Source organism: Macaca mulatta, chromosome 2, assembly GCF_049350105.2.
Source record: "Macaca mulatta isolate MMU2019108-1 chromosome 2, T2T-MMU8v2.0, whole genome shotgun sequence".
NCBI classification, from domain to species: Eukaryota; Metazoa; Chordata; class Mammalia; order Primates; family Cercopithecidae; genus Macaca; species Macaca mulatta.
This window is the reverse complement of record NC_133407.1, coordinates 156,690,858-156,714,468: the sequence shown is the minus strand read 5'-3', so window position 1 is coordinate 156,714,468 and position 23,611 is coordinate 156,690,858. Positions and strand designations below refer to the sequence as shown.

The window sequence follows — 23,611 nt, the reverse complement described above, 5'->3', positions numbered from 1 at the left end:
CTTTGTGAGTCTTTTCAAAAGAATAAGCTTTGGGTTTTTCTGATAAACACTAATGAAATTTAAAAATACAAAAGCATTTTTTTTTTTTTTGCTTTTAAGTTTATCAATTTTATTCTTCCCTTTTCACCATTTTTTGTTGCTGTTATTCTTTTTCTAGAGTTCAGGGTTTATGACTTAGTTCATCTATTTTCATTCTTATTAGAAAATATCTCCAAACACTGAAGAGTGATGAGAACAAGATAATGAATACTTACCACTACAATTTGACAAATTTAACCAATTTAGTTATTGTGGCACAACTTATTTGAGATTTTTAAAAAAGGTATTACACTTAAGCTCTTTTTGCTCTTTTTTTAATTTTTTTTTTTTTTGAGACGGAGTCTCGCTCTGTTGCCCAGTCTGGAGTGCAGTGGCCTGATCTCAGCTCACTGCAAGCTCTGCCTCCTGAGTTTACGCCATTCTCCTGACTCAGTCTGGAGTGCAGTGGCCTGATCTTAGCTCACTGCAAGCTCTGCCTCCTGAGTTTATGCCATTCTCCTGCTTCAGCCTTCCGAGTAGCTGGGACTACAGACACCTGCCACCTAGCCCAGCTAGTTTTTTGTATTTTTTGGTAGAGACAGGGTTTCACTGTGTTAGCTAGGATGGTCTCAATCTCCTGACCTCGTGATCCGCCCATCTCAGCCTCCCAAAGTTCTGGGATTACAGGCTTGAGCCACCGTGCCCGGCTGCTCTTTTTTAATGTCTCTCCCCACAACTCACCTCTTTTGCTAACTGCCATCCAATTGTATACTTCTATTAAACATGTATGTGTCTGTAAACAATGTGTAGAATTGTTTTACATTCATTAAAACTTCACATTATCACACTATAAATCTTGTTTGTTAACGTTTTTTTCTACCAGCATTAGATTTTTGAGATATATCAATGCAAATATATTTCACTCATGTTCACTGCTGCATGAAAATGCCACGATTTGTGATTCATGTTTCCAGTTTCCTACTGATGGACATTTAGGTTGTTCCCATGTTGTTACTATTATTTTTAACCGTTGCAAATAGCAAACATCCTTGCATATTTCTTTTCCTGCACATAATTCAGAGGTTCTCTATGCTGGATACTTAGAAGTGGAATTTCTAGGTCATGAGGTATGTGTATCTTCAGGTTTACTAGAAAATACCAAATTGTTCTCCAAAGTGGCTGTGCCAGTTTAAACTCCACCAGCAGGGCACCAGAGTTCCCAATGCTCCACATTCCGCCAACACTTGCTTATTGTTGCACTTTATACATTTTGCTGAGGTGATGGGTATGGAATAACATCTTATGATTGTTTTAATATGCATTTTCTGTGTTTTAATGGGCTTCATTATGTTTTTATGTGTTTATTTGCCATTTAGATTTCTTCTTCTCTGAATTGCCTGTTTCTAGTCTCTGCTTATTTTTCTGTGCAGATTTTTGTCCTTTTCCTGCTGAGTTGTAGGAGTTCTTCTATCAGCTGGGGGTTAATTCTCCGTTAATTTTGGACATTGCATGTGTCTTCCTCCTTCTGGGGAATGTCTGTTTGCTTTGTCATTGGTGTCTCTCATCGCCTTAAAAGCTTCCATTTTAAGGTGGTAAAATTAATTAATCATATCCTTTATGTCTTGTTCAAGAAGTTCTTCCCTACACTAATGTCATAAAGATATTTTCTCATTTGTTTCCTCTAATGTTAAACATGTTTCAAAATTAGGCACTTAATCCATTTGGAATTTATTCTTGTGCATGGCATGATATAGGGGAATCAATTTTTAAATTTCCATCTAAATAACCAATTTCCCACAACCACTTATGTAAAAGTCTATTGTTTTACCAGCAACTTATTATGGCATCTCTGTGGCATACCAGTGTTCGCATCTAGGACCAGGGCTATTTTACTCTATTTCACTGGCTTTTAAAAAAAATTTCTACTTTGAATACCAAACTGTCTTTAATTACTGTGTAAGTCTACACGTTTTGTAGAGAATGTCTTCCCCTACCTTATACACTTCCATGAACCTTTACTCTTCCATATGAATGTTCAGGTTAATTTTTGTTATATTTTATCCAGCATTTTTTGTTTTTTCAGTTGGAGGCTTATTCATTATATTTTCTTTCTGATTAATGCTGATATTTAGAAAAGGTTTGGATTTTTCCCTACCAACTTAGTAACAGTTCTTAAAAGTATTTTAGAAGTTTTTCAACCTCTTCTCTTGGGTTTTTAGGTAGAAAACAGTGTCGCTGCAAATAATTATAACAGCAGCTAATAATCAATGAGTATACATATATCAAGACATCATTGTCTCGATATAATGGACATGGTGGGATTCTTTATGTACTCTTCACAAGAACTTCAAGCCTACAATTCTCCCCCATCTTACAGATGAGGACACAGAGGCAAAGGGTGAATAAGTGACTGCCCAAGGTCACCAGTTAGTAACACGGTGAGGGTGGCATCAGCTTCCGCGCTTCCCCTGTCAGCCACCACACCATACTGTCTCCCTAAAATAGAGTTGTACTTCTTACTTTTATGATTTATATCTTTCTTGTATTACTGAACCAGATTCTGTCTTGTTAAGCAACCTTACCTCTTACTTCACAGAGAAAATAAAGTTCCTGTAAGTCTTTGAAAGGGTTCTTCTTCCCCCTGACACCAACTTTCCAATTCTCCTATCCTAACTGGGAATTCAACAATTCAATTCTGATGCTAACTGCAGAGTTAGGCTTGGACTCCACCAATTGAAGGACCCAGTCCCACATGACTGTGCTTTCTGCAGATACCAGTCACAAATGGGGTACCCCTTTCTGCCCAGGCAACTACAAATTTGGGGGTTCCCACAGCCCTCTCCCCTCAGGTTTAAGAATCCGCTAGAAACATAGAACTCAGGAAAGTGCTGCACTCACCATTCCTGGCTTGTGATAAAGAGTGCAACTCAGAAACAGCTGGATGGAAGAGATGCATATGGCAAAGTCTCAGAAGGGGCAGGGGGCTTCCACACCCTTGCTGGGCACACACCTCCCAGCACCTCCGCATGTTCACCAATCTGGAAACTCTCCAAACCCTGTTGTTTAGGGGGTTTTACGGAGTCCTTGTTACATGGGCATGATTGATGAAATAATTGATCATCAATGATTGCTGTCGATTTGTAGCCTCTTTCCCCACCCAGGAAGTTGGGGAGTGGGTCTGAAATTCCCAATCCTCTAATCATGGCTTGGTCTTTCTGGTGATCAGCCCCAATCCTGAAGCTATGTGGGGGCTCCCAGCCACCAATCATCTCATTAGCTTACAAAAGACGTTCTTTTTATTAATGAAATGCTTCACGAATTTGCATGTCATCTTTGCACAGAAGCCATGCTAATCTCCGTATTGTTCCAATGGTAGTATCTGTGCTGCCAAAGCAAGCCCGCAAAAGACATTCTTATCACTCAGGAGATTCCAAGTGTTTTAGGAACTCTGTGCCAAGACAAAGACCAGATATTTATTTTTTATTATGCCACAGTCCTTCCACGTCCCATTGACAAGTACACTCGCTTATGGTTTCACATTCAGTACATTCAGGGCCCTCTCTCCCATTATGATGGGCAAAGTGTTCTTCCACCTGCCTCAAACTGTTTTCCCACATGTGCTTTACACACTGCAATGGTTAATTTTATATGCCAACTTGACTGGGCCACAGGGTGCCCAGATATATGGTCAAACATTATTCTGGGTGTTTCCGTGAGGGTGGTTTTAGATGAGATTAACATTTAAATCTGTAGACTAAGTAAAGTGGATTGCCCTCTACAATTTAGGTGGGCCTCATCCCATCAACTGGAGTCCTGATTAGAGCAAAAAGGCAGGCCAAATATGAGAGAATTCTTTCTGTCTGACTGCCTTTGAACTGGGGCATTGGCTTTTTCCTGCCTTTGTACTAGAACTGAAACATCAGCTCTTCCTCTGTCTTGCGCCTGTCTGCCTTTAGACTGGAACTACACCACTGGTTCTCCTGGGTCTTTAATTCATCAACACATCCTGCAGATCTGGAGACTTGTCAGCTTTCATAATCACATGAGCTAATTCCTTATAATACATCTCTTTCTACACATACACACACACACACACAAATTTGTGTGTATGTTCTTCTCTGAAGAACCCCAGCTGACTTTTACCTGATCCAGCCACACATTATGGTAGGAAAAATACATCAAATCACAATATCCCTTAGCTCACCCCTGATTATGACAGGATTGGGCTAAAATAGCTGAATAATTTAATCAATAAGTTTTAGCTATTTGAAATACGTAGAGATCTATACTCCCACCCCCACCGCACTGCCAAATACAGAGAATACACATTTTTTTGAACACATATGAAGCACATGGACAAAGATTTGTGACCATTCACTATGCCACAAAGGAAACCTCAACTTGTTCCACTGAGTCACCATCATAGAAACTTTATTTGAAAATAATTATGTAATACAATTAGAACTTAATAGTGAAGGAATTCTTCCTTAAATCCCATGTGGCCAGAAACTGAATTCCACATTACTAAATAACCTTTGGTTTAAAAAAGAAATCTGAAAATTTTTAAAACTTCATAAACCAACAGTATAAAAATGTTACAGTCAATCAGCATTTAATGGGAAATTTATGATTTTAAACAAAATTACCAGGAACCAAAAACATAGAAAAAATGCACTAAAGATTCACATAAAGACATTAGAAAATGGGCAACAAAGCAAACTAAAAGCAAGAAGGTAAAGGGCAGAAATCAGTGAAAGTGAGAACAGCAAGACCAGCAACACCAAAGCAGAGTGAAATGGAAGAGGAATTGAGAGAGTGGAAAAGCATATACTCAAGGGACAAAAGAGGGATTTACTTCAGATAGTAGTAAAAGAGCATGATAACTACTTGTGGATAAATTGAAAAACCTAGATGATGTGGAGGAAGTTCTAGGAAAATAGATAATGCAAAAATTGGCACAAAAAGAAATAGGAAATTTGAATAAGGAAATTTGAATTGTTAAATAAATTGAAATCTAATAATTTCCCTTCCAATGAGCCCCCTGTCTAGACAGTTTTGTGGAAGATTTTTAACCAACTCTCAAGGGGTGATTAATTCAGTGTCAAAAACAGTAAAGATTGCTCAGCTCATGTTAGGAAGCTGGTGTAACCTTGATCCCCAAACTAAATTTAAAAAGGAAAGAAGCTCATGTTAATTACAAATGTAAATGCAAAAGCTTAAGTAAAATATTAGCCAACACAATGTAAATGTATTAAAATATACATTATAACCAGGTAGGGTTTATCCCAAGAATGCAAGGATGGCTCAACATTAGAAAATATGTTAAATTTATTATTTATTAAAGAAGAAAATTTATATGATTATCTCAATAGATACAGAGAAATTATGATAAAATTCACCTCCTATTTACAGTGATAATAATTACAATGACAACAACAACAACAATAATAATAATGACTTCATAACAATCCAGGAATAGAAAAAAACTTCCTTATCTTTTATAAAGGTTATATGTCAAAACACTATAATAATGCAGAAACTTTAGACACATCTTAAAGATGGGCCCCAAGGCAGGAATGTGGCTGTCATTGCTAGTGTTTATCACAGTGCAGGAGGGCTGGTGAATGCTAGGAGGAAAAAGGCAGATGTAAGAGGGGTGAGAATTATAAAGAGAAGACATAGAACTGCCTTTGTGTAAATAAACATATGTCATTTTATTTAGAGACATTTTACTGTATGCCATGTATATACATTTATGATATTATTTATATATTTAAGTCTATAAAAAACAAAACCATCAAAATACAAACCTTGACATGTATTAAGAATTCAGCAAGGCTGGTGATACAAAACTTAATAAAACTCAACAGCATTTCTCCATATCAATTAGAAAATATAATAAATATAATAAATTAGATATAAACATAAAAATTAGATATTAGATAAATTAGATATTAATGACAGCAATAAAATGCATAATATCTAGGAATTGCCTTAGAAAAGAGTACATAAAATTCTAGGGGAAAATTTTAAGTGAGATTTTTTTTTAAAGACCTGAAAAACAGAGACATTTAGTGTTCTTCAATGCACATAACCTAATAGTATAATGAAGTCAAGTGTCCCCAGATTAATAATATAAATAAAGTGCTATCTGTAAATAAAATGCTATCCACTTTGTAGATGGTGGTAGTATATGTACAGTTTTATTTTTCTCCATATTCACCATGTACAGAGGTAGCTTCTAGAAACATTAAAAACCTTAAAAGTAAAAAATAAAACTGTAAGTGAATAAAAAATGATGTGGGATAATTATGGCAGAGAGGTGAGTAAGGACTTCTTAAAACCCAGAAAGTAAAAATCACCAGGCCAAAGGGATGAATTTGTTTACATCAAAATCAAGGATTTCTGCTCAACAAAGGACACTTGAGACAAGCTTAACAGGCAAGTAATGGACTGGAGCAAGATATATCCAATATCTGAAATGGAAAAAGGACTGCTATCTAGTGTAATATACACAGATACAGATATATCCCTGTAAATCGCCAAGTGAAAGATTACAACTGTATTAGAAAAGCAGACAGAGGATGAAAATAGGCAAAAACAGAAAGAAACTCCAAGTGTTCCCAAACATGAAGAGAATACACGATTTGTTGGAAAATGCAAATTACACAGAGGTGGGTCACTTTAGCCCATCAGAATAACAAAACACTGGGTATGCCAAGTGTTGGCATTGCTTCTTGGTGTGGGTGCTGAGAGGCTGATACGATGCCACCACTGTCAACCAAGGGGGCCTCTACAAATTAAGTGTATGCACACACCCCAGACAAGCTCTCCTGCAGCCACTGGGGGGCATCGTGTAGATGCTGCCCTCAGTACTGCTGTGTGAGGAACTAAAAGCAGCCAGGGTCCGTCTCAGAATGACTGGATCAGAAAACTGGGGAGTGCACACCATGCAATAGATTATTTACCCATCGGAAGCCATGCAACATGGAAAGATCTTAAAAACAGCACAGAGTGAAAAAAGTAGAAGCAAAATGAGCTCTAGAGCTTGTTATTCAGCGTGGTCCTCAAACCAGGACCAGCAGCAACTACATCACCCAGGAGCCTCTTAGGGGCTCAGGATCACAAAGCCCACCCAGACCTGCCCATCAGAATCTGCCTTTTAACAAGACCCTAGGTTTCAGCAAAAATGTGAAAAGCACTTTTCTGACTAGATGTCATACCTTTCCAGAAAGCAACTGTAATCAGAACACAATGAGTTCAGTTCAGGAGTAAGCTAATACCCCAGTGGGTGGGGACCAGAAGACCCATGTTTGGAACTCCCATAAGACAAAGCCCGTGTGCGTTCAGCAAAAAAAAAAAAAAAAAAAAAAAAAAAAAAAAAAAAAAAAAAAGGATGTTGCTGGAAAGCTGGTTATCAGAACAGGATCTTGGAAGGACACCTCCCACTGCATCCTACAGATGTGCTGGATGTATTAAGAGTCACCTTTTCTTGCCTGGCCCCAAGACATTTGTGTCTGCCATCCCTGGTATATGGAACTCTAGTGCTGAGGAAATGAACTGCTGTGCAGAGGCAGGGAGTGGGGCTGAGAAAAGACGGCAATTTCTCTTTGTTTATCACTGTCTTTCTCTTTTACTGGGGCAATGGATGCATTCATAATTGTGAGTGATCCCGTAAGTGGTTGGCCCTCTTTTCTGGACCCAGGTGAGATCTGAGTTCACCACACTTCTCCATCCCAGGCACACCACCCACGTGGAGCCTCTCACTTTAATGACTCTCTTTACCCTCCTGTAACCAGCTCAAGTCCAGCTGCTCATCACTCAGAAGTCAAAGCATGAGAAGTGAGGTGTGGTAGAAGGAAAGCAGCTTTTATTGGTAAAATGTTGGCAGATGTGAGAATGGCTGGGCTTAAGTCTTAAAGGAGCCATCTCGTTCTCCTGGGCTGAGTGAGGGGCTTAAGAAGGAAAAGGTGTGAGAAACATCTGAGAGTGGCAAAAAGGGGATCTGCATGTCTCTTCCCATGGTTATCTTGAATAATCACCCATCAGGAGATCCAGTCTGCATTATCCTGACTTTGGCCTGGTGGTGGTGGGCTCACTGTTCCTAAATCCCCTTGACTGGGAGGATTCTACACTGGGGTCTCTCTGCCTGGTTTGTTTCAAAATTGACCCCTGGAATTTCTAAGCAAGCAAATAATTAGGTAAGTGAACACTGTTCACAGAAGTGCCTGGTGGAAAAGGGAGAAACAAAGAATTTCAAAGTACGTTTCAAGGCCGAAGGCAAGAAAGAAAGAAAAAAGTTTGAAAATGCATTTGAGACTGGGATACTCGGTTGCAATTCCCCACTGTCAAATTCCATTTCATTTCTGTGGAAAGTCGGTGACACAGTCGATCTGTCCACTTCCTGCTGCAAAGAGCTGTAGTAGGGGCATCAGAATGGAATTCATTAACCTGGCCTTGGAAATAGTCTCCAGTTCCCAGACTCACAGCAGGAACTTGCTGGAGCATTATGCTATGAGGACCTAGGAGCTTCTGAGAAAGTCTGTCCTGCATCCCTGTGCAAAGTACATAATAGTAATAAAGTCAACAGCAGACAAAGAAGACAATGAGCAGAATACCAATTGTACTGTACATAAAAGTCCTTCATGCATGAGGAAGCTGACTAAACCATGCTGTTATGGGGTCCTGGGAGAGAACATTGATGGTAGAAATATGGGAGTCCAATGCATGCATAGCTTGGGTTGTAATGAGAATAATCTGGTATATATATACAACATTCAGTCTTATCAGTGCACAAGTGCTGCCTTGGGCTGCAGTCAGGATACCTAAGGCCACACGGTTCTATAGGGCCACTTGTCTAATCCGTCAGCTTTCTTTTGTGAGAAGGGTGATGGCATGATGGGTGTTATTAAAGGCAGTGGTCATATGTTTAGCCAGGGCCTCTATTTTTAATGCTATATATTTGGCTGCTGCCTGGGAGGAAGATGGCTAGTGGGTAGAACCACTGGGAATGACCATTTTTTATGGCATCCTACAGATATGCTGGATGTATTAAGAGTCACCTTTTCTTGCTTGGCCCAAGAAAAACTCTGGAGGCAAAACAAAACATAAATAATTAGCAATGTTTAAAATTAAAAGGTCATAAGCCCTACCTACTTCTGAGAATTACAGGAAAGGAAGCTCATGGGCAACTAAGTGTTTAAATTATTTAGTATCAAGACATATAGTAAATTATATTATTCCACATAGAGACAAAATAATTTAATGAATCAATGTTTTTGAATACATGTCTCATGAAAGCAGTTTACTTTGATTGTTGCATTTGCCTAGGTCCAAAGATGAGGCTCTGGTTAACTTGACTTTGGTATCTGATACTGGCAGGAGTCAGTGCCTTCTTTAGTTGAGATATGTGCACCCAGAAGTCAAAGCCCTATAACTTAACAGCATAAGGATTAGTTAATAGCACATGATAAGGAGTTTTTCAAGGGGTTGGGGGTGGTAATACTGGAGAACATGATGCAATTGGAAGCTCTAAAAAGATTTTTCAACATTGTGGTGATTAATTTTTAGCTTTGATAAACCCCAGCAAGAAGAAAGAGACTAAATTTAGGATTTGATTTTGAGGACATTTGTCAAAGATGTTAAAAGACTGAAAACATTTGATTAAAACAGAATAATAGTCATTGTAAAATAATAGTTATTCATGTAATCAAAGTGATAAACGAATGTAAAGGCAATACAGAAGGTTAAATGGATGTAAAAGCATTAACCCTTTTAAATTTCAGTTTTTTAAGCAATCAAAAACCTAATAAAGACAGCATAGGAATTATCTCAATAAAAGGTAAAATCATGTTTCTTAAGCCAGTTACCAAAAATGCAAAGAAAAACCTTCTGCAGTATGACTGCTTCTACTTATGGGAGGCCCATTTAGTACCCTGGAAGTCATACTTGATGAAAAGGGTGCTTGAATTAAATCAGACACAAGAAGAGTGTGTTCAAAGTTATGAACATAGCAGGGGAATATATCACTCTTAGTAACAGCATGAGAAATTTCCTGATTGCACTGAAAATTTAGACATATCAAAAAAAGCCAGGTTGGGCACAGTGGCTCACACTTGTAAACTCAGCACTTTGAGAGACCAAGACTGGTGGATCACCTGAGGTCAGGAGTTGGAGATCAGCCTGGCCAACATTGTGAAACCCCATCTCTACTAAAACTATATAAATTAGTTGGGCATGGTGACAGGCACCTGTAGTCCCAACTACTTGGGAGGCTGAGGCAGGAGAAATGCTTGAATACAGGAGGCAGAGGTTGCAGTGAACTGAGATCGTGCCATTGCACTCCAGCCTGGGAGACAGAGTGAGACTCCATTTCAAAAAAAAAAAAACATGAAGAAAGAAAGAAAAAGAAAATCCAAGATTACAGAATCATGTTTTACTGGGGGAAAACATTGTTTTTATAGACCTCTAGGATAAAACATTTCCTCATCAGGCCACAACAGTTAGAACTGTAGGGGAAAAAATTATAGGAGCTGATGGAAAAAGTTGAAAGAGAGTTATCATCTCAGGCCTTTTCAAAGGCAGAAAAAGATGAAAGCAGCAAGATACAACAAAAGTTGAACTTCTGAGATATGAATCTGAGAAGTTTTCAGAAGAAACAGATTATAGAATTAAAATGCAAAATATATTTAATTTCATTAAGAGCAAATCAATACCTTTAGAAAACTTTGTTTTAACATAGGGAACCATTCTTTAGAAAAACTATTATAAATAATTCCCTTAATTATAGATAACTTAATTAAATATAAAATTCCTTTTATAAATTCCCCTTCATGAACTTTATCATGACTTACAATGACCATCTATGACATGTTTGGACTTTCTTACATGTCCTGTACTTCTCTCTTTCCTAAATATAAGTCATTTTTCTTTAGGGCAAAAATTTATCCTAAGGAAAACAAGTTTCTTTCTTACACAAAATCATTTTCTTTCCATTATAACTTTTCTTACCAAAAATACATCTTCATATCCACAACTTTCTTTACATCTCTCTCCTACTTAACATTTTTTCTACCTTCTTTTATAAATAACTTTTAAATAACCTCCAAATTACATAAAATTATTATCTTTTCAATAAGAACACAGCTTATAGAATTATATATTAATTAGAATTTTCATTCTTTGTAAGCTTGCATTTTAGTGAAAACCTAGGAAGCAAGAAATCCTGAACTGTTTGTCAGATGTTAGCAGTTTATAAACAAACCATTCCATAATTTTTGGAACATGTTTTCCCATATTATAATTTTTTCTTTATTGGAAATGACACAAACCTTCAATGAGCATCTATTATTTAATTCAAGTATACAAAAGTCTACTTACAAGCATTTATCTCATTTACAAATACTCAATTTTTGCATTTTTAACAGTTTATCTAGGTTACTTCTGAAAACTGATATATTGGACAAAACTAGTCATTATTTCAAGTTATTTTATTGTTAGCCATTTAAAATGTCTGAATAACAGGTGAACACTTAAGAACCTTAAAGTTAAACACATTTTGCTGATAACTTGAAAGATTCACTGTTTGCATTGAACCAAGAATCTGAATTAGTCCTATTTGTCAAAATAATCACAAAAACAAAGATCATTCCGTTTCTGGATGGGTTTATAGTCTTATAACCTTTGTGCCAAACCATGGCACCTTAAAATATAGACAGAGACAAATATAAAACCATTTGGTCAATAAACTCACAAAGAAATGTATGCTCACAATTCTGAAGACATTTCTATTTTTATCAGTGATATTAAAACCAGTTGTAATTACTAAAGATTCACATGAATTTGAAAAGCATTTAGAGTTAATTTATGAGTAGTCATTTACTTATAAACCAATTTGGTAGAATGCTAGACACAACATATAACATAATACATGTACCTATACACAAATATATCCAAACACCTATACATACTTGCACAAACAAGAATCCAATAGCTTTTACCTGAGAACTCTAGCCATAACAATACATACTTACCATTTGATAAAAGATAGCTGGGTCCAAATTATCTTTCTGATGAAATTGGAACCTAGTCACATGGCTAAGCCTCATTTGCCCTGATCTAAGAAACTGTGAACCAAAATTTGGATAAAGCAGTCTCTATAGCAATTTTGTTTTAAAAACCTTGTTTACCTTTTTATTCATTCAGTTTCAAATTATTTTCTAATGTTTCCATTTTAGCCAGACTGGATAAACATTATAAGAAAAACAAAATCTCCAAGTAACCTTCAGATAGTAAGCTTCATTTCAATAGCAGTAGCTTCATAACAGCACGTTGAAAGCAGCTAGCACATTCAAAGCAGGCAGAGAGAAGTAGACAGAGAGTTTTAGAAGACTCTGCTTACCTTTATAGTTCCATGTTAACCATTTGAGCTCTGGATTTTCTTCACTGTCATTTGCCTATCAGTGTAAAATGTGCACAGAAACTGGCCATAATATGTAACCAGCTCAAGTCCCAGATAGTCTAGAAAAGAGTTCACATGCTTTCTCCCTCAACAAAGCTTGACAAAGATACGCGAAATACACTAGAGTTCCAAAGAGGATGACAAAATCCAGGGCTGGGATGTTGGAAACTGTTTCTCCCCTAGGGAGGAGAGCAGCAGCCCATCTTGCTACTTTCTGACTTAGCCTTGGCTGGTGAGATGGAGACCATGCCAAAGCACCCTCAAAGAGAGGGGTAACAATAAACAGAGACACAAACACAGATGCAGATGCAGACAGGGAACTCCAAACTGCTCCTTGAAGAGGGGAGGCTGGAGAAAAGTCCTGAAATCTTGTCTCAAACCCGGATGGCACCACAGATGACCTGCGTTGGGTCCAGACTTCACAGAGGCCCAAAAGGTACCACAGAGTAACCTGTGTTAGGTCTAGATGGCACAGAGGCCAAGATGGCAGCATAGATGACCAATACGAGGTGCAGACGGCTGGAGAGCCCAGAGGGCAGAGACAGAGGATTCCCAGGTGCACTCCAGTTGATTTGCCCAGTCTTTGAAGTCTGTCAACTTCCCAGATGCTGCTTTCCTTAAGCAGCTGATGCCAAGAAGAGGAGGGAAGGGAAGATCCTCGAGATAAAGGTGGTTCCAGCAGATGCTGGGAATTCCCTAAAGTCCCAGTGGCTGGATCATCTGGCCACGAGCAGCTGGCATTTGCAAGTGACCCCTGCTCTTCCTGGTAGTATAAGTGGCTGAGCCCTGGCACTGCCACAGCCAGTTGCTCCACTGGTTGGAAACCAGATGTACAGGCTGAGCTGCTCAAAACACACAGCTCCTTACACAGGGCACTGAGTTTATAAACGGCTCAAATCCAGCTGTTCACCACCCAGAGGTCAAAGCATAAGAAGTGTGGCAGAAGGAAAGCAGCTTTTACTGTCAAATGCTAGCAGATAGAAGAATGGCTGGGCTCAAGCCTCAAAAAAACCATCTCTGCCCTCTGGTCAGAGTGAGGGGTTTAAGAAGGAAAAGGTGTGGAGATATGCAGGATGTTATTGGTCTTTATGTCTGTTCCTATGGTTATCTCGAGTAATTGCCCATTTGGGGGTCCAGTTTGCGTCATCCTGGTGACCTCAGCACCATGGTGGTGGCTCACCATTCCTAACTCCACTGAGCAGGAAGATTCTGCACCTGGTCCACTCTGCCTGGTTTGTTTCCAAATTGGCCCCTGGAATTTCTAAGTAAGAACATAATTAGATAAGTGAACATTGTTCATGAAAGTGCCTGGTGGAAAGGGAGGCGTTTCAAAGTGTTTCAAGGCCAAAAGCAAGAAAGGGGAAAAATTTTAAACACATTTGAGGCTGGGATGCTCAGTTACACTCCTGCCCTCTCCTCAAAGGACATCATTCTATTATGAACAAAGGACTATCCTTTTTGTGCATTCTGTGGACATGGGTTTTTAGTTTATGTAAACTTTAAAACCATTTTGCTCAGATCTCAAAACAAACAATTGAGTTTCTAAGTGGAATTGTATTAAATGCACTTGTGAATTTGGGGAGGATTAAATGTATGATATCAGGGCTTCCCAGTCGGTGTCTGGTGTCTCTCTAGTCTTTCACCAGGCAGGTGAATTCTCAGTGGAAATCTCACGAGTTCCCTATGACCTGGTCCCACGAGTCTGAGCAACAGCCTCTGCAGCGGGACCGGGTGCCCCTCTGTATTCTGTACATTCCATCCGTCTTGCCAGTGCCCCTGTCTCCCAACTTGTCCAGGCCGGCCCCAGTTCCCAATGATTACATTCTCTCTCATCTGGCCTTTCCACTGTCCTATCATCCCCACCCTGGCCCACTCTCCTCAGCCCTGTAGATGCTGTATAAATGGAAAACTGGTCACTCCTTGGGCTTAAATACCGTCACTGGCTTCCCAGGCCTCTCAGGGCCCCATTCAGAGCCCGGCCCCAAGTCCTTCTCCTTCACCCAACCCATCCCTTCTCAACCTTGCTGGTGCCCACCAGCCCTGCCCAGCTCAGTCCAGCCTCAGGTTCAAGGGCTCTGCTCCCTTATTCCTCAGGGTCTCTGCACAGGCTATTCCCTGCCCTTCCCTGACCCACTTTCCTGACCCAGCTCCCACCCTGGGATCCTACCCCATCCCACCTCTTTGGTGAACTCAGCCCTCCCCTCTCCATCTGCATCAGTCACCTGGAAGCAGGAGGCACAAGCCGGGTCCCCTCAGCAGCCCTCACACAGATCTGCTTTGTTCTCTGAGCACAGAAGAGAGAACACGTTATTACCCAGCTGGAACACACACACCACTGCGTGAGCTCCAGAGCAGCTCCTGGTATGTGGTGGCGGGGGCTGGAGGCACTGCTGAAAAGGGGTGGGGAGAGGCTGGATCCTAGACACCAGGACCTGCCCCCACGTGGACCCTCCTGGGCTAGGGCTCTTACAGCCCCCTTGGCATCTCCAAGGGGAGAATTGTCAAAGGAACATCGACCCCCTACTTCTCCTATCCTTTCTGCTTCTTCAGTCACTCAGTCACAGCTGCCCTCCGCTCACTTCCTTCCCTGCAGGATCTGTGTCCAGGACAATGACAGCCATCCTTTTTCCCTCAGCTCCTCTGCATGGTAGACATATAGCCTAGTTGCAGATTCAAGGCAAGCTGGGCTCCTGGGATTCCAAAGCCTCGCTGACCCAGCTCAGAGGATGGCAAAGCTCGCCTGACAATAATCATACCATGACATTGTGGGGAATGACAGTGCTAGCAATGATGATCTTAATTATTATGAATAATATTATCATAATCATTATTAATATTAGTAATAACAGTTTGCTTCTTATGCCATACCCTGGTTTTTGTTTTCGTCTTTTCTTAAAAAAAAAAAATCTCTATTCAACGTTTTAATTATAAAAATAGTGCACGCTTATGGATGAAGTAGACAGAAGTATATGAAGTGAAATGGAAACATGTCCCTTCCGGTGGCCTGTACCCAGAGGGGCCCACGTTTCCCCAGCATGTGGGGCTCTGTCATCCAGGCTTCGGATGGAGCTGCATGGAGATGAGGTTACACTTCAAAGGCCCCCACTAGAAGTGGGTGCAGCTGCAGTTTGCAGCAGGCTGGCTGAGTCTCGCCAGCACCACAGGCCCAGCTGGAAGGTGCTTTTGCTGCCATGCCCCTCAGGCTTCTTCTGGGCAGGCCAAGAACCTCTGTCTTATCCAGGAAAGACCGGGGTTCACACACAGCCTTTCCCTCGGTACAGCTCACAATTAGCCATGAACTGGGGAGGACACAACCATGACTTAATTGAATCATGGCCTGGCTCAACTTCATGTTAGAAATGGAGACACTGGGCCGGGCACCGTGGCTCACGCCTGTAATTCCAGCACTTTGGGAGGCTGAGGTGGGCGTATCATGAGTCCAGGAGATGGAGACCATCCTGGCCAACATGGTAAAACCCTGTCTCTACCAAAAATACAAAAATTAGCTGGGCATGTTGGTACACGGTTGTAATCCCAGCTACTTGGGAGGCTGAGGCAGGAGAATCGCTTGAACTCGAGAGGCAGAGGTTGCAGTGAGCCGAGATTGCACCACTGCACTCCAACCTGGCAATGGAGCAAGACTCCGTCTCAAAAAAAAAAAGAAAGAAAGAAAAGAAAAGAAAAGAAAAGACAAAGAAAAAAACGGAAAAGAAAGAAAAAGAAATGGAGACACTGAAATCCTTCCAGAGGGGAGCAGCTGCTGTCCGACCCACCAGGTGACAGAAGTGGTCACCTTGAGGGAGGCAGCTGCTGGGTCTCCATGACTGGCTGGCTTCTGAGAGCCCCAGGACTGGGCTGAGTTCTCCTGGTGGGACGTGGGAGGAAACAAGGGACCTGTGGCTGGAATGATCCTTCTGGTGGGGCACAGGGTCTCAGGCCCACCTGCTGAGGCCCCCTCCACATCAGCTTGGCTTCCCCCAGTGGGTCAGCCTCCTTCCTTCTTCCTCGATTTCTGATGAGAAGGGCTGGACTTCCCCCAGGGAAGGCTGTCCAATCACCTCCCCTGGATCCAGGATTCATAGCAGCTCTTCTGCCTAATCCAAATCCAGTCCCGCTATTCACACCCTCTCCCCACCACTAACTCTTTCCTGATGGGACTGAAAATTCAATTTTCTACCCCCTTCCTTACAACAGGGCATCCTCCCTGCCCTGTCCCCTGGGGATCTCTTCTCACAGGCACACTCTGGCAAGACAAGGGCCTCTGAGCCCCTCACCTGGGCATGGATCTGAGAGGCTGGGGGATGTGTGCACCTCAGAGGCGTGGCTCTCTCATCCCCAATACAGCTCCACAAACCAGCTCACACTGCAAAACGCCTCCCCCTGGAGTTGATTCAAAAGCCCCTGACCCCAGTAAATTTCCTTTTTCAGTTAACTCATCTTGGAAAAGGAAGCAGAATAGCAGGGCCAAAGGGAATAGACATCTTAAATTTGAGAGTAGTTTCCAAATGGCTCTCCCTTCCAATTTAGTCCCACCAGCCACCCGTAGACATGTGCTTTCCCCAGGGCCTGGAGCCCCACCTGCTGAACCCTAGAATCTGCCAATCTGATGGACAAAGATAACATCACCCTCTACCTTTGATTTGAGTTTCTCTAATTATTCTTGAAGTTAACAGCTTTCCATGTGTCCGTAGGCCTTTGTGAGTCTTCTCCTGGCTTGGCTCTACATAGTCTATGTTTTTCTTTTGCTTTTCTGTTTCCAGTTTTTCTTTTGATGCTTTTTTTTTTTTTTTTTTGCATGCAGATGTTTAATTTTCTTTTCTTTCTTTTTTTTTTTTTTTTTTTGTCACCACATCAATTTATCTTCAGTGGTTCTGCCTTTGGTGACATTGCAAAAAAGCCTTCCCATCATGCACAGTCCTTTTCTTTTTCAAGTTGTTTGTTTCTGAATAGTTTCAAAAAGATTCATCGCACTACGTTCCGAATCTGAAGCAGGTTCACATTTCCTAGGTGCTCAGATGTGCAAAGGGTACTTCTGTTCTCTGGTTCCTGAACTGAGTCTGTGTGCTCAGCCCTGTTCTGGGGCAGCTTGTTCCTGTCACGTGGCAGTGGGTTTGGCCACCTCGGGGTCTCCACAGTCCATAGCCCGTGGAAGATCTAGCCAGCACTCATTCCTCATGATATCTTCTCCTTCCACCCTCCTGTAGAGCCCTGCCCCACCTCCTCCCTGGCCACCCTGCCCTTGGGGGGTTTGTCCTTATTAACAGTCCTGCCCTTTGCCTCAACTCGACCCATCCCTAAGGGTCTGTTTGCCAGATCACTCCCATGAGCCCCCAATTCCAACCCTTCTGACAACCAATGGGGGTTAGGCCTGTGGCCTGCCAACCTTTCTGTGCCCTCTCCTTCCCTATGTGGATTCACCATCCACCACAATACCCCCTCCTTTTGCCCCAACTCTGCTCCTTGCCCCTCTCCCCACTGCACACCTGTACGGCGTCCCCCCCAACACCCCTACCTCTGCACCCCCACACCCCTGGGTTGGGGGTTGCTGAGCAGGGCAGTCCTATCTGCCTGGCAGGCTCCTTGCCCTTTCCTGGGCCCCAGGTCCAGTCCCTCTGCTGCCACCTGCAAAACACTGATGCAGACCGGCCTCGTCTATGAGTGAGCCTGTCTAAGCCTTGGTTTCCTCACCTGGCATTTGGGCAGAGCAACCCCAGCTCAGGAAAGTTCAGACAACTCATGTAAGCAGAGGCGCTCCCAGAACGTGTCCACTGCCGGTCTCTGGCAACTGCATGGTGGTGGGAGGTGGAAGGTGCTAGAACTTCCCCAAGACTCTCCTGGCCCTTGACAGCTGCCCCCACTGCTGAGCAGGCCTTTGTTCCTCCTGAGCAGGTTTCTGTTCCTCCTCGTTTTCTCACCTCTGTTCTCTCCACAGAAAGGCGGGTGTGTTCTCTGGAGCGGAGATGCCATTTGGAACCAGGTCACTTTGCAGAAGTCCCTTTGGGCAGGGCACCAGCCGGTGCACAGAATCAGCCCTCTTCAGGGCTCCAGACTTCCACAAAGACTCAGGCCTCTGGTCCGGTTCCACCAGACCCCAGCCTCTGGCTGTCAGGACAGCAGGCTCTGAACGGGTGGTGGGGAACCAGCTCCAGGGCTTTCTGTCTTAGGGGCTGCAACAAGGAATTGCTGTGGCTCCTCTGCTTGCCATGCGGGGAGACATACCATGTGGGGTGTCCCTCCAACCCAGGCCTGGGATTCCCTTCAGGAGGTCAGCCTCTGGGTATTACCCAGCCTGGGACCTCCCCGCCTCAGCCCACACCCAGGCCCTGAGCTTGTCCAGCGTCAGATAACCCCCTCCAGCCCAAAGCTTGCTGTTTGGGGTTGATGAAGCTCCCAGCCAAATTCCCATTAACACTCAAGGATGGGGGTTCTAGTGAAGACTCAATCAACATGAGTCCCCCCGGAGTTTTGAAAAAGATGTGCCCTGAGGTACAAAGTCCTGGCTCACCACCCCCTTGGCTGAAGCCATGTCTCCCATTGGTCATGCACGTGGGGAGACCAGGGAGAGTCAGCCTCTGTCCTTATGCCTCACCTCTCCCATCCAGCACCCCAGCGAGTCTCTTCGGACAGCTCCCAAAACATATCTCCTATCTGTTTCATTTCCCTGTTGGAGTGCACACATGGAGGAGCGACAAGGACCTAGTGACCACTGGGCTTTGAAGAGGTCATCGTGCACACCATCGTCTCTTGTCTCCTGAACAAATATAGGAGGCACTGCTCTTTAAAGCAGGAAGGTAAAAGAGTTATTATTTGTCAATGAATCATGGCAGAGACAGCTAATTGTCTGCTGATATCCCTTCTCTCCTACTTTTGTAGTAATCAAATCTTGTGTTTAGCATGGCCACCTGGAGGAAAATGACATTTCCCCACTCACAGCTATGTGTGGCCATGTGGCAACTTCCCGGAAACCTCCTTAAAGTCACATTCCACCTGTTTCCTCCTTCTTCTCCTTGGTCCTGCAGCCTGGAACTTACTTGATAGCTGTAGCTGCCCACCTTGCACTATGCAGACGAGGGCCACACCCTGGAGGGGAGGACAATGAGCTTGAGAGGATGTGGGGATATCGTGGAGAGTCTGCGTGCTGACCTGGAGCCACTCCTTTGGGCTTTTATGTAAGTTGTTCACATTTTGGGTCTGTCTAGTTGCTGTCTCATATAATTCTTATACAGATAATTAAGTGATAAGCTAATTACAATTGATTGAAGGTCTTAAGTGGCTGAACACAATAGAAATATACTCAAAATCAATTGTTTTCCTATAGAACATAGATCACTAGTCAGAAGATATCTTTGAAGAAGATCACATTTATGTTTGCTATAGAAGTAGAACAAAAATGGGACAGATCATGACGAGTGACATTACAAGCCATGGAGCCACTTCCCATCCTGCGTGATGGACTGGGAACATGGCGCCATCTTCTCTCCCATGCTAAATCCACAAAGTGGTTTTTCAAAAATGTGAAAACAATCTAACAAATACGTACTCTAAAACAAGAACAACCACACTCGGTGGGCCAGACAATGTGTGAATTCCTTGAAAATAAGAGAGAAGCTGGGTCAGGTAAAAGAGGAAAACCACCCCCTGGGTGGGCAGGGCCTGGGACGTTCGCAGTGAAGATGCAGCTGCTGAGAGGGCCACGGAGGAAAATGACGGATCAGACTAATGGAAGTGCTTTACCCAAAGAGCCAGCTTTAACAGAGCAAGCAGAGCAGGAATTATTTTATGAAATTGGAAATTGCCATCCTTAGAGATAAGGAAGGATATCACTGTCTAAATAAGAATTAGCAGTTTTATATATAAAAGAACTAATTAGAGATTTTAGAAATTTTAAAACATGATTATTGAAAAAAGGGAGAGGCTCGTCCATGGGCACAGTGGCACAGAGGGTACAGGGGAGCAAAGCCGTCCCTGATAGCAGGCAGATGCAGCATCCTGGGAAAGGCCTGGCCAGCTGCCTCTACCCTGCCTTTGGTCTTGCGCTCCAGATCAGTCAGGGAATTTGTTGGTGTGCAACAGAAGGCAGCTCTGGCAGAGGGAGGCAGAACAGGGTTTGGTGAAATTCTTGGAGTGGTGGCTGGGCCTGGGAAGCAGGATGGCCCAGTCGGCATCTCCCTGAGATCTGGGAGGACCGGTCCTCACTCCGCACTTTCTCATAGGGAAGTATTCCTCTTCTGGACAAAGCAATTCCTGCTGCCTCCCTCTCTCGGCCTAGGATGTGGAAGGAGTGAGTAACCCCTCCTGCTCCTCCCTGCTCTTGCTGGCTTCTTCCCAGCGAGAGAAACATGCCCAAGCCCTACTCCATGGAAACACCATCCTGCCTCCATCTCCTCTCCCTGTGACTTTCAGGGCCCCCTCTCCTCCTGGCAGCCATCAGCGTGAAGCATCGGCTGTGCCTACTGAGAATGCCACCACCCTCTCAGCTTGCTCCGACCTCCCTCTCTAGAGCTGGCAGCTGAGGGTGTGTTGGGAGCCCAGCCTAACTGGCTATGGTGGCTCCTGGAGACCCGCACAGAGGAAAAAGCCCCCATGGGTCCCAGAACTCAATGTCTGGACATGCCACACGTTAGATCTGCCTGACTTTACTGACTATCTTGCATACACAAGATGGATCGCCAAGGCACAGTATGCAAGTTTTAATCTGATAGACTTGGCTTCCCCATAGGTTATACCAATTGATGTTAATCCCCTCAGTACATGAGTATCTATAGACAGCAGCATCCTCTCTTTACATTTTGCACACCGATCTGGTGAAAGTCTCAGGCCAACGCTCTTTCCATTGGCCTTTTATTATTAGTGCAGTGGAACAGGCCGTCATGTATTTAGTGGTTATGTTTTCCTGTTATTCTGCACATACAAGTTGAAGATTTTAATATCTTCCCAGTGAATTGTTCTTTTTGTTAACATGGCCTGAGAGTGGCTAACCCTAATAGGACTTTGTCGGCTCACAGTCAGCTGTGCGTGGCATAAACACAGTTATACCTGTGGCAGGTTCTCTAGGGGTGCAGCTCGGACCTCATGGCTCCTAGAGTCCCCCCCTCCAAGTGGTTGGTTCCAAGGTACATCCAGACAGAACCTGAGTCCCTGCCAGCTCTTACCTCTGCTGCCAAGGTCGTTTGTGCACTACCCTGTACGTTCTGTGTATGGTGGCTCATGCTGCATGGATATGAGGCAGGAGAAACAGAAGACTCACAGAGGCCAGGCTAAGCCAGCCTGATTCCCATCTTTCCTCAGATCTCACAGCCGAAGAGCTGAAGCTGTCCCCGACCACTGAGAGTTGGCCCTCCCCAAGGCCACTGCTAGGCGCTGAGCCCCTGCAGTCTTTAAGTAAATGTGTGCTGATCCACAGGAAGGACCCTGTCCCTTCCTCCCTCACCCCAGTTCCAGCCACCCATGCTTCCCTCCCTGCTCTCCCCTCCTCAGTCCGGGTGGCCTTCACATGGAGCACTATCTTGTCTGTGCGTCTCTGCTCAGTCTACCCTCTCATCACTAGGATGCTCTTATAATTAACAAATTATAGTGTCCACGCCTCACATGCTCTGTGCAGGGTGGAGCATTTTGAAAGCATTGCTCACGTGAGTTGCACCTTTGGAGATGAGTTTTATCCCTGTTTATAAATAAGACAACTGAGACCCAAATGGTAAGTTGCCAAAGTCCCCATAGACAGCTTGGAAAGGGACATCCTCCTTCTGGGATTTAGGCTCAGGCCCCTCCAGGTGTGATATGACCTCCCCAATCCCTGCCTCTCAACTCATGGGCCTTCTCCGAAAGGGGACCCCCCCCCCAGATGAGGGACAGAGGAAAAGACTTCATGTGTGTTCGCGCGCGTGTGTGTGTGTTCGTGCATGTGTGTGTGTGTTCACACGCGCGTGTGTGTGTTCATGTGCGTGTGTGTCTGCTCGCACATGTGTGTGTGAGAGCACGTGTGTGTGTGTGTGTGCGTGCGTACACAGACTGGGGGGCTTAAACAACAGGTTCATTTGCCACAGTTCTGGAGGCTGGAAGTCTAAGATCAAGGTGCTGACAGGGACAGTGTCTGGCGAGGTCTCTCCCCTTGGCTTGCAGATGGCCACCTTCTCACTGTGTACTCACAGGGCATCTTCTCTGTGTGTGTGCAGGGACAGCGTGCTCCCTGGTATCTCTTCTTATGGAGACACTGTTCGTCTCAGATCAGTGCCCCACCCTTATAACCTCATTTAACTTTCATTACTTCCTTAGAAGCCGCACTGGGGGTGAGGGCTCCAACACGTGGATTTAGGGGGACACCATTCTGTGTGTGTGTTTGGAGCAGGAAGACCTGTTTGGCATTCCCGGGGTCACATCCAGGAGGTAGTCACACCTGCCAAACACCAAGGGAGTTCTTGGTTCCTATGACAGCATTAAGTCTCCCAGGTGGCAGAGGCTTTTAAACAGTGTCCAGGTGCCACCTGGTCAGGGCAGGCAGGACATGGGTCGCCTGGCATCAGGCCTTGGTGCTGTGGGTCTAACAAACATCCCTTTGGCCTCTGGGAACCCTGGGGGCTCTGCTGCCCACCTACACTGGGCTCTTGCCTCGGTGTCCCTGTCCAGCCCTCTAGGTTGTAATGGCTAGCATGTGACCGTGGCCCTCTCTCCCATCTTGTCCAGGTGCAGTGACCTGGAAGCCCTGACCTGTTCAGGTCCAGCTGCCCACCAACCACCCAGCACACCTGGCATGAGCCCTCCATCTCTGGCCTCTGACTCTGCCCCAGGTGCCCAGACACAGCCGTGTGCCCTCCACAGCTGTGTGTCTCCAAGCCTGCACCTCTCTGAGCCTTGCACTCTCTGAGCCCTGCTTTCTCCACCGGCAACACAGGAGTGACCCCTTCAGTGCCACAGAATTGTGCCAGAGCCAGAATGCCTGGAGCTGCATGGCCTTTGCTTCCTCTCCTTACCCAATGGGCTCCAACCCCAGGTCCCCCCTCACCTCCAGTGAAGGTCCCCAGGGGCCACTGGGTTTCTGCTTCATGGCAGCAGCAACACGGGGGCCCTGGATGAGGGGAGGGCGCCTGCCAAGGAAGGAAGAGCCGGCTACAGCGGGCGCTGCCAAGGAAACTCATG

At 43.9% G+C, this 23,611-nt stretch overlaps 1 pseudogene; it reads right to left on the bottom strand.

Moving 5' to 3' along the window:
• Positions 1 to 3,314: 3,314 nt before the first annotated feature.
• Positions 3,315 to 3,414, bottom strand: LOC114676530 (U6 spliceosomal RNA; annotated as a pseudogene).
• Positions 3,415 to 23,611: the final 20,197 nt, after the last annotated feature.